Consider the following 7,007-nt stretch of genomic DNA (forward strand, 5'->3'; position numbering starts at 1 on the left):
GTATATTCAGTTTTCAGTTTAGTTGTAGTACTTCAGCATAAACTTATTTATTTCAGTTAGTTCCCATGGCATGGGAAGAGTCGTCATGATAGAAATTCTGTTAAATTAAGAGAATTGATTTGCAGTCCGAATGGAACCAATCCCAAGTTTGGATCTGGATTGGTGACCTCTGATATTGTAGTTCAGCCCCACAGGAATGTACAACAGAACACACTGTACTGTGCAGTTGGATTCCCAGTGGCTCACAGCTGTCATTCTGTTTAAATTGCCCTCATAGATTCTGCATAGTTTGTATTAATACTTAATGAATGTCACCTAACATATGAAGCATTCTCATTCCTCACCGTTCTAAGCACTGCCTTCATGACTTGACAGACATGATTAATGCCTGCTACAGTCACACTGAAACGGCACAGATAAAGCAGCCGTCAGTTTTCCTCCCCGTCTGAGCTTCGAAAAGCATCTCTGAATTAGAACCGCGCTTTGAATTTCAGCAAGGGGAAAGGAAATCGTTTGTGCCCTCAATTAAGCCCTAAATGAGTTCTTAAGGAGCCATTTGGAAAATCTCTATGAAGTTTTTAATAGATGCATTAAAGGAAAAGATGTGTCTTTGCTGCCCTTAATTATGAATAGGTGACAAACACTGAAACTGAATGTGACTATGACTACATTAGCTTTGATGTCCTCTGTGAATGACCTATGATCTACTGTCACTGATCCTCACAAATGTCAGCTTACGTAAATGCCTGCCAGAGATGGTTTATTTATATCCAGATCAATACTGTGTTATAGACGACCTCAAGTGGGATTGAGACTTATGAAGCAAATGTCTTTCGAATGTGACTTGTGTGTCTTGTTGACTATGACCGGAGGACTGCAAACCGAAATCTCATCCCATTCAGACTTTGGCGGCATTCAGAACTGAATTGAGAATGCCTTTTAAATTCCAATTCAATTCCTGAATTTGTATCGACAAGCAGGATGCAGATTTGCAATTCAAATTAGAATGTTTTGATGTAAAATAAATTCATACTGCTTTAATGAAAATGAAAAATTCATCATGACAAACTGTTTAAAAAAAAAAGAAAAAATGATAAAAGAAACCTTTCCCTAAGCTCCAAATCCTTAATTTCACTGAATAACATCATTAAAAAGTCATGTCAGCTCACCGCTAATAAGTAGCTATAGATTTTTTTATGTAGACAAATGTAAAGACAAGTTCCAATATTTGTATCTAGCAATATCCCACTCTCAAGACTGCTGTCAATGTTCCTAAGCTCTGTTCACTTCACATATCCGTATTTTTGAAACTGGGTAAACATTTCATGCAAGCTAAAGGTGCAGTAAGCGATTTCTGAGAAACGCTGTTGAAAGTGGATCGGGCCGAGCAGCACTCGTGCACTCATGATGGGGGAGGAGAGAGAGTGAGCAAGATGGAGATTTGAAGAAAGACTGTAGAAAGAGAGACGGCTGAGAGACATTACAAAAGAGAAAAGTTCAGAGGAATATAATTGGAAGAAGAAGGGTTATGATCAGGCAAGAGCTTTAGAACCCGCGCTAATATTAGAAAAGCTTTCCAGCACTGGAGAGACCTAAGCGGGAAGGCCTGAAAACGGAAGCAGAGGTTGCGTTTTTTTCTGCTTCATAAGTGAGTAAAATTGGTTTCCTTTCTGTCGGTCACTTTCAATGTTGTGTTGAAATATGGACATGAGAGGTCACTCAGAAAAGGCCAATGGAATTGGCTTGTGGAATTTGCATGTCTGGCCACGCCCTCAAGACATAAGGCGGCCGGCGTGCAACACACACTTCAGCTTTGTTCTTCAGAGCTAAAACACAGTCTTCATAGATAGATAGATAGATAGATAGATAGATACATAGACAGACAGACAGATAGACAGATAGATAGATAGATAGATAGATAGATAGATAGATAGATGTTTGAAATGCAACATACAAATTGGTTTTTAGTTCAAACATTTCATCATATTTGAATATTCACTTTTTCAAATTTCTACTCTATTCATTCTATTCATTCCAATTCCAATTCAAACTTCTTGTGGGATGTGAATTAATTCAATTCAAAAATACACTCATGAAAGCTGAATCTTCACTTCTCAATTCTGCACAACCTTGTTATTCTGTTATATTCTCTGCCTTGTATCAACTCCAACTCCCAAAAGAACAGTGTGGTGGTATCAGGAGCGTGTTATCTGCTTCCTGACACAAAGAGCCTTTTTTTAATGTGGGGAACAACTGCAGTGTGCAGCTCCGCTAGTCATGTTATGGACTGCTAAATCTCTTTTGAACACACTATTACCACCTGCTGCCAAGTCTGTGTACTCAGTTCCACAGTTTGACCACTGTAGGAATAAACTGCATCTGCGTCTATCCATTAAAACATCTTCAAATAGGCCTGAATGTGAACGACTTCTCAACTCCGCTCAATTATTGGGTTGCAGCTGGTGCTGTTGGTGATGGCTGTTTAAATCAATGACCACTGAAGCGCTATCCACACTCCGCTCAGACACTTATTATTCACTCGTTTAGATGCAGCATTTTTTTTTTCCTGTTGGCACAATCCAGTAAGCTTTCTGAATGTCTTCATTTCCATTTGTGTGACAGAACATCTTTGACAGTGACGTCTTATCTGGCAGTGGCAGAGCTGCTGCATTTCAGACCTAAGCACTGATGTTTATTTAATCTCGGACTGGTCTATAATGCTCTTTCCTTGCATTTCCCGCTGTTCTTCTCTTCATTATAGCTGCAGTCTGGACAGACACACTACAAAGGATTATGGGAAGAGGCTACAGGAAGCAAAAGACTAAAAACATGATCCAAGCAATAACAAAGAAAAGGAAAAGCAGGGATTTTTGTATCAGCAGGACATTTTCTTTGTGCTTGTGCGTTAATGGAGTGAGTGGGCGGCCAAATGAGTTTTCGCTCACTATTTAAGAAGCAAGTTTCAGAAGCATTAGAACATTAGACAAAAGAAGACATTATTAAAATTGGTCTATTAATTTGTGATAATGATTGACTGGCTATACTTTAAAGAGATAGTTCAACCAAAAATTTAAATTCTATAATTGTTTACTCGCCCTCATCTAATTCCAAACCTGTACAACTTACTTTTTTTCTGTGAAACATAAAAGAAAACACAAAAGAAAGATATTTTGAAGAACAGGTAAACTGTTTTTAGTCATACAATGGAAGACATTATTCAAATATTGTTATTGACTTTCATTGTATATGAAAAAAAAGATATTTTCCAAAATAGCTTTGTGTATGTGTTCACTGTAAAAAAAAAAAAAAAAAAGTATCGTTGGTTTACCTTAAAAAATTAAGTTGCCAGGCTGCCTTAAAATTTTGAGTTCATTGAAATAAAATTTTTTAGTTAACACAATGAAGGAGATTGGTTTAATAAATATAAACTCAAAATATGATTTTATCTGAACCACATTAATTATCTAAGTTGATTTGACGAAAGAAAAAAGTTCTGTTCTACAGAAGATAGAAAGATAAAAATTACTTTAGGGTTTAAATGATGAAAGAATTTTAATTTTTGGGTGAACACAAACTTCTTTCATCCTTATGGGGGAAATAATTATTTTAACCCCCGATGATTTTGTTAGTTTGCCTACAATGAAATGAAGGGTCTATAATTTTGATGGTAGGTTTATTTTAATGGATAGAGACAGAATATCAACCAAAAAATCCAGAAAAAACATTATATAAAGGTTGTAAATTGATTTGCATTTCAGTGAGTGAAATAAGTTTGACCCCCAAGCAAAACATGCCTAAGTACTTGTGGAGAAACCTTTGCAAGCACAGAGGTAAGACGTTTCTTGTAGTTGGTTACCAGATTTGCACACATCTCAGGAGGGATTTTGGGCCACTCCTTTTTACAGATACTCTCTAAATCCTTAAGGTTTCTTGGCTGTCGCTTGGCAACTCAAAGTTTCGGCTCCCTCCGCAGATTTTCTATAGGATTAAGTTCTGGAGACTGGCTAGGCCACTCCATGACCTTAATGTGCTTTTTCTTGAGCCACTCCTTTGTTGCCTCGGAGGTATGTTTTGGGTCACTGTCATTGCTGGAAGACCCATCCACGACCCATCTTCAGTGTTCTGGCTGAAGGAAGGAGGTTCTCGTCCAAGATTTGACGGTACATGGGATGGTGTTCTTGCATTTCTCTTCCTCCAAACACGGCGAGTTGAGCTGATGCCAAAGAGCTCAGTTTTGGTCTCATCTGACCACAGCACTTTCTCCCAAGCCTTCTCTGAAACATTAGATGTTTATTGGCAAACTTCAGACGGGCTTCTACATGTGCCTTCTTGAGCACGTGTGCTGCAGGATTTCAATCCATTGCGGTGTAGTGTGTTACCAATGGTTTGCTTGGTAGACTGTGGTCCCAACTGCCTTTAAATCATTAACAAGCTCCTACTGTGTAGTTCTGGGCTGATCCCTCACCTTTATCATCCTTACCCCATGAGGCCAGATCTTGCATGGAGCTACAGACTGAGGGCGATGGATTTTTAGGGGCCAAGCACTGAAGGTGCGGGCACCTATTGTATCTGTTCCCGTTCTTATTCTTCTTTTTCTTTTTCTTTTTCTTTTTCTTTTTCTTTTTCTTCCGACTGGGCGTCTATGGCAGCCTATAGAACCGTTTGCGGGAAACTTATACAAATTGGCACAGTGATAGAGGACAGCCTGAACTATCACCATAGCAAATTTGGAGTCTCCAACTCATTCCCTCTAGCGCCACCAGCTGTTCAAAGTTTCACTCATGTTTATGCTAATAACTTTTGAACCACAAGGGCTAGAAACAAAATTCTTTTTTCCTCTGATTCCTGAGCTCATGACGATTCGACTGCACCCTATGACGTCATTTTCCGTCATAATAGTTTTCCCGCCATTTTGAATTTTCCGAAAAACCTATTTTTTCGAACTCCTCCTAGGCTGTTGCTCCGAATTTCACGAAAAATGAACCAGATCACCTCCAGACCTTGACGACCAAAAGTTATGGAATTCAAGTTGATTCGAATTACCGTTCTCGAATACCGCTCAAATAAATTTTACGTAGCGCTTGCGAAAACCGACGTAAGGCCGTATCTCCACAACGCTTTATCGGATTCAGACCAAATTTGGTACATGTTATCACAAGCATGACTTGAGGCTACATGCTGCGTTTCGGCGCAGCGCCACCTACTGGTCCGGAGATATGAAGAATTTATGTTTTTGCTTATAACTTCTGAACGGTTTGTCCAAAAATCACAAAAGTGGTCTCGTTAGATTCAGGGCGTCGTGCTGAGTTGACTGATATCCAATTTTCCCATATCGGCCATTTTGGCTGTCGGCCGTTTTGAATTATGTGCTAAAATGCTGTATTTTATGAACGCTTGAACGTATCATTACGAAACTCAGTATGAGTCATCAGTACAACGCCCTAAAGGTACTCAAAAATTTAAGAGACAGCGCCACCTTTTGATCAAAAGTTATAATGAAATTTCCAAAAATGCTAATAACTTTTGAATAAATTTGCCTATAGTAATGACACTGATCTTAATAGATTCCTTGGGTTATGCTGAAAACATAGATAGCAATTTTGCCATAGTCAGCCAAACTTCCTGTCCGCCATCTTTATTTTCTTTTAAAACCTACTTTTGCGAACTCCTCCTAGACCGAACGTCCGATTTTCACCAAAATCGGATCGTGTCATCTCCAGACCGTGCCGAGTAAAAGTTATGGATTTCGTGTCGATAGACAAAACCGTTTTCGTATACCGCAGTGGCAAAGTTGAGGCATGATGCCAAAATGACTATTCAGGCTTTATATCTGCAATGCCTTGACAGATTGACACCAAACTTTGTATGTGTCATTGTCACTTCACTCTGACCACATCACATCTGTTTCGTAACTGCGCCACCTACTGGTCGAAAGTGATAATCATATTTTTAGTTAATGTATGTGATTTTTCAACCATTTTGCCAAAATTCATCTTTAAATGTCTTCAATTGCTCCTTGCTGCAGTTGGCCTCACACTCCCAGCCACTTTAGCATGTCTCGTCGTCTGCTTTTGCGCTTGGCCCCGTGATGGCTGCTTGCAGCTATATTTCATTTTGTATTTCTTCCATTTCCGAATAATCTCACCAACAAGTAAGTCTCCTTCTTTCCAAGGTTCTGGCTGATGATCTTGTAGCCCATTCCAGTCTTGTGCAGGTCTACAATCTGGCCCCTGACGTTTGACAGCTCTTTGGTATTGCCCATGGTGGTGGAGAGGTTGGAATGGAAGAGACAGATTCTGTGGACAGGTGTCCACTGCCATTAGGACAGTGGGAGTACTTTCTTAAAGTGACAGGACTAATCTGTGTTCCACATGGGCACATCACCAATCCGTGGGTGGCAGAATTATTGCTGGTTGATTGGGGATGAAATACTTATTTCACTCGGTCAAATGCTAATTAATTTACAACCTGTATATAATGTGTTTTTTTTCTGGATTTTTTGGTTGATATTCTGTCTCTATCTGTAAAAATAAACCTACCATCCAAATTATAGACCCTTCATTTCTTTGTAAGTGGGCAAACTTACAAAATCAGCAGGGGATCAAATAATTATTTCCCCCACAGTATAATATAAGCAAATTAATATCATAAAAACGCATTGCATGCTGATGCTTTACCTTACCTGCAACGTATTTCAGTAGAGCAGATATAATAGAAAATTTTAGGCTCCAAGTCCATCATATTGTCCGCTCAACTGTTATTCTTGATTATATTAAAAAGTTCACAATTTTTAGCCTTAAGGTGCCAGGCTAATGGGTAAAAATGCATTATTCCTTTGTGATTAGCCACATTGTAAAACTCCCATCTATGTACATGTAGCCAGTTCATCAAATTCCCAAGAGGCTTTTGTGATAAATCAATGAGGTCAAAAGGATAAAACTCCTTAAATAGAAGTTGACCTGTTCTGTAAGTCTGTGATTGATCTGTTCTTGTGTTGTTGTGGCCTT

The sequence above is a fragment of the Phoxinus phoxinus genome, assembly GCF_949152265.1.
Source record: "Phoxinus phoxinus genome assembly, chromosome: 17".
Taxonomy (NCBI): domain Eukaryota; kingdom Metazoa; phylum Chordata; class Actinopteri; order Cypriniformes; family Leuciscidae; genus Phoxinus; species Phoxinus phoxinus.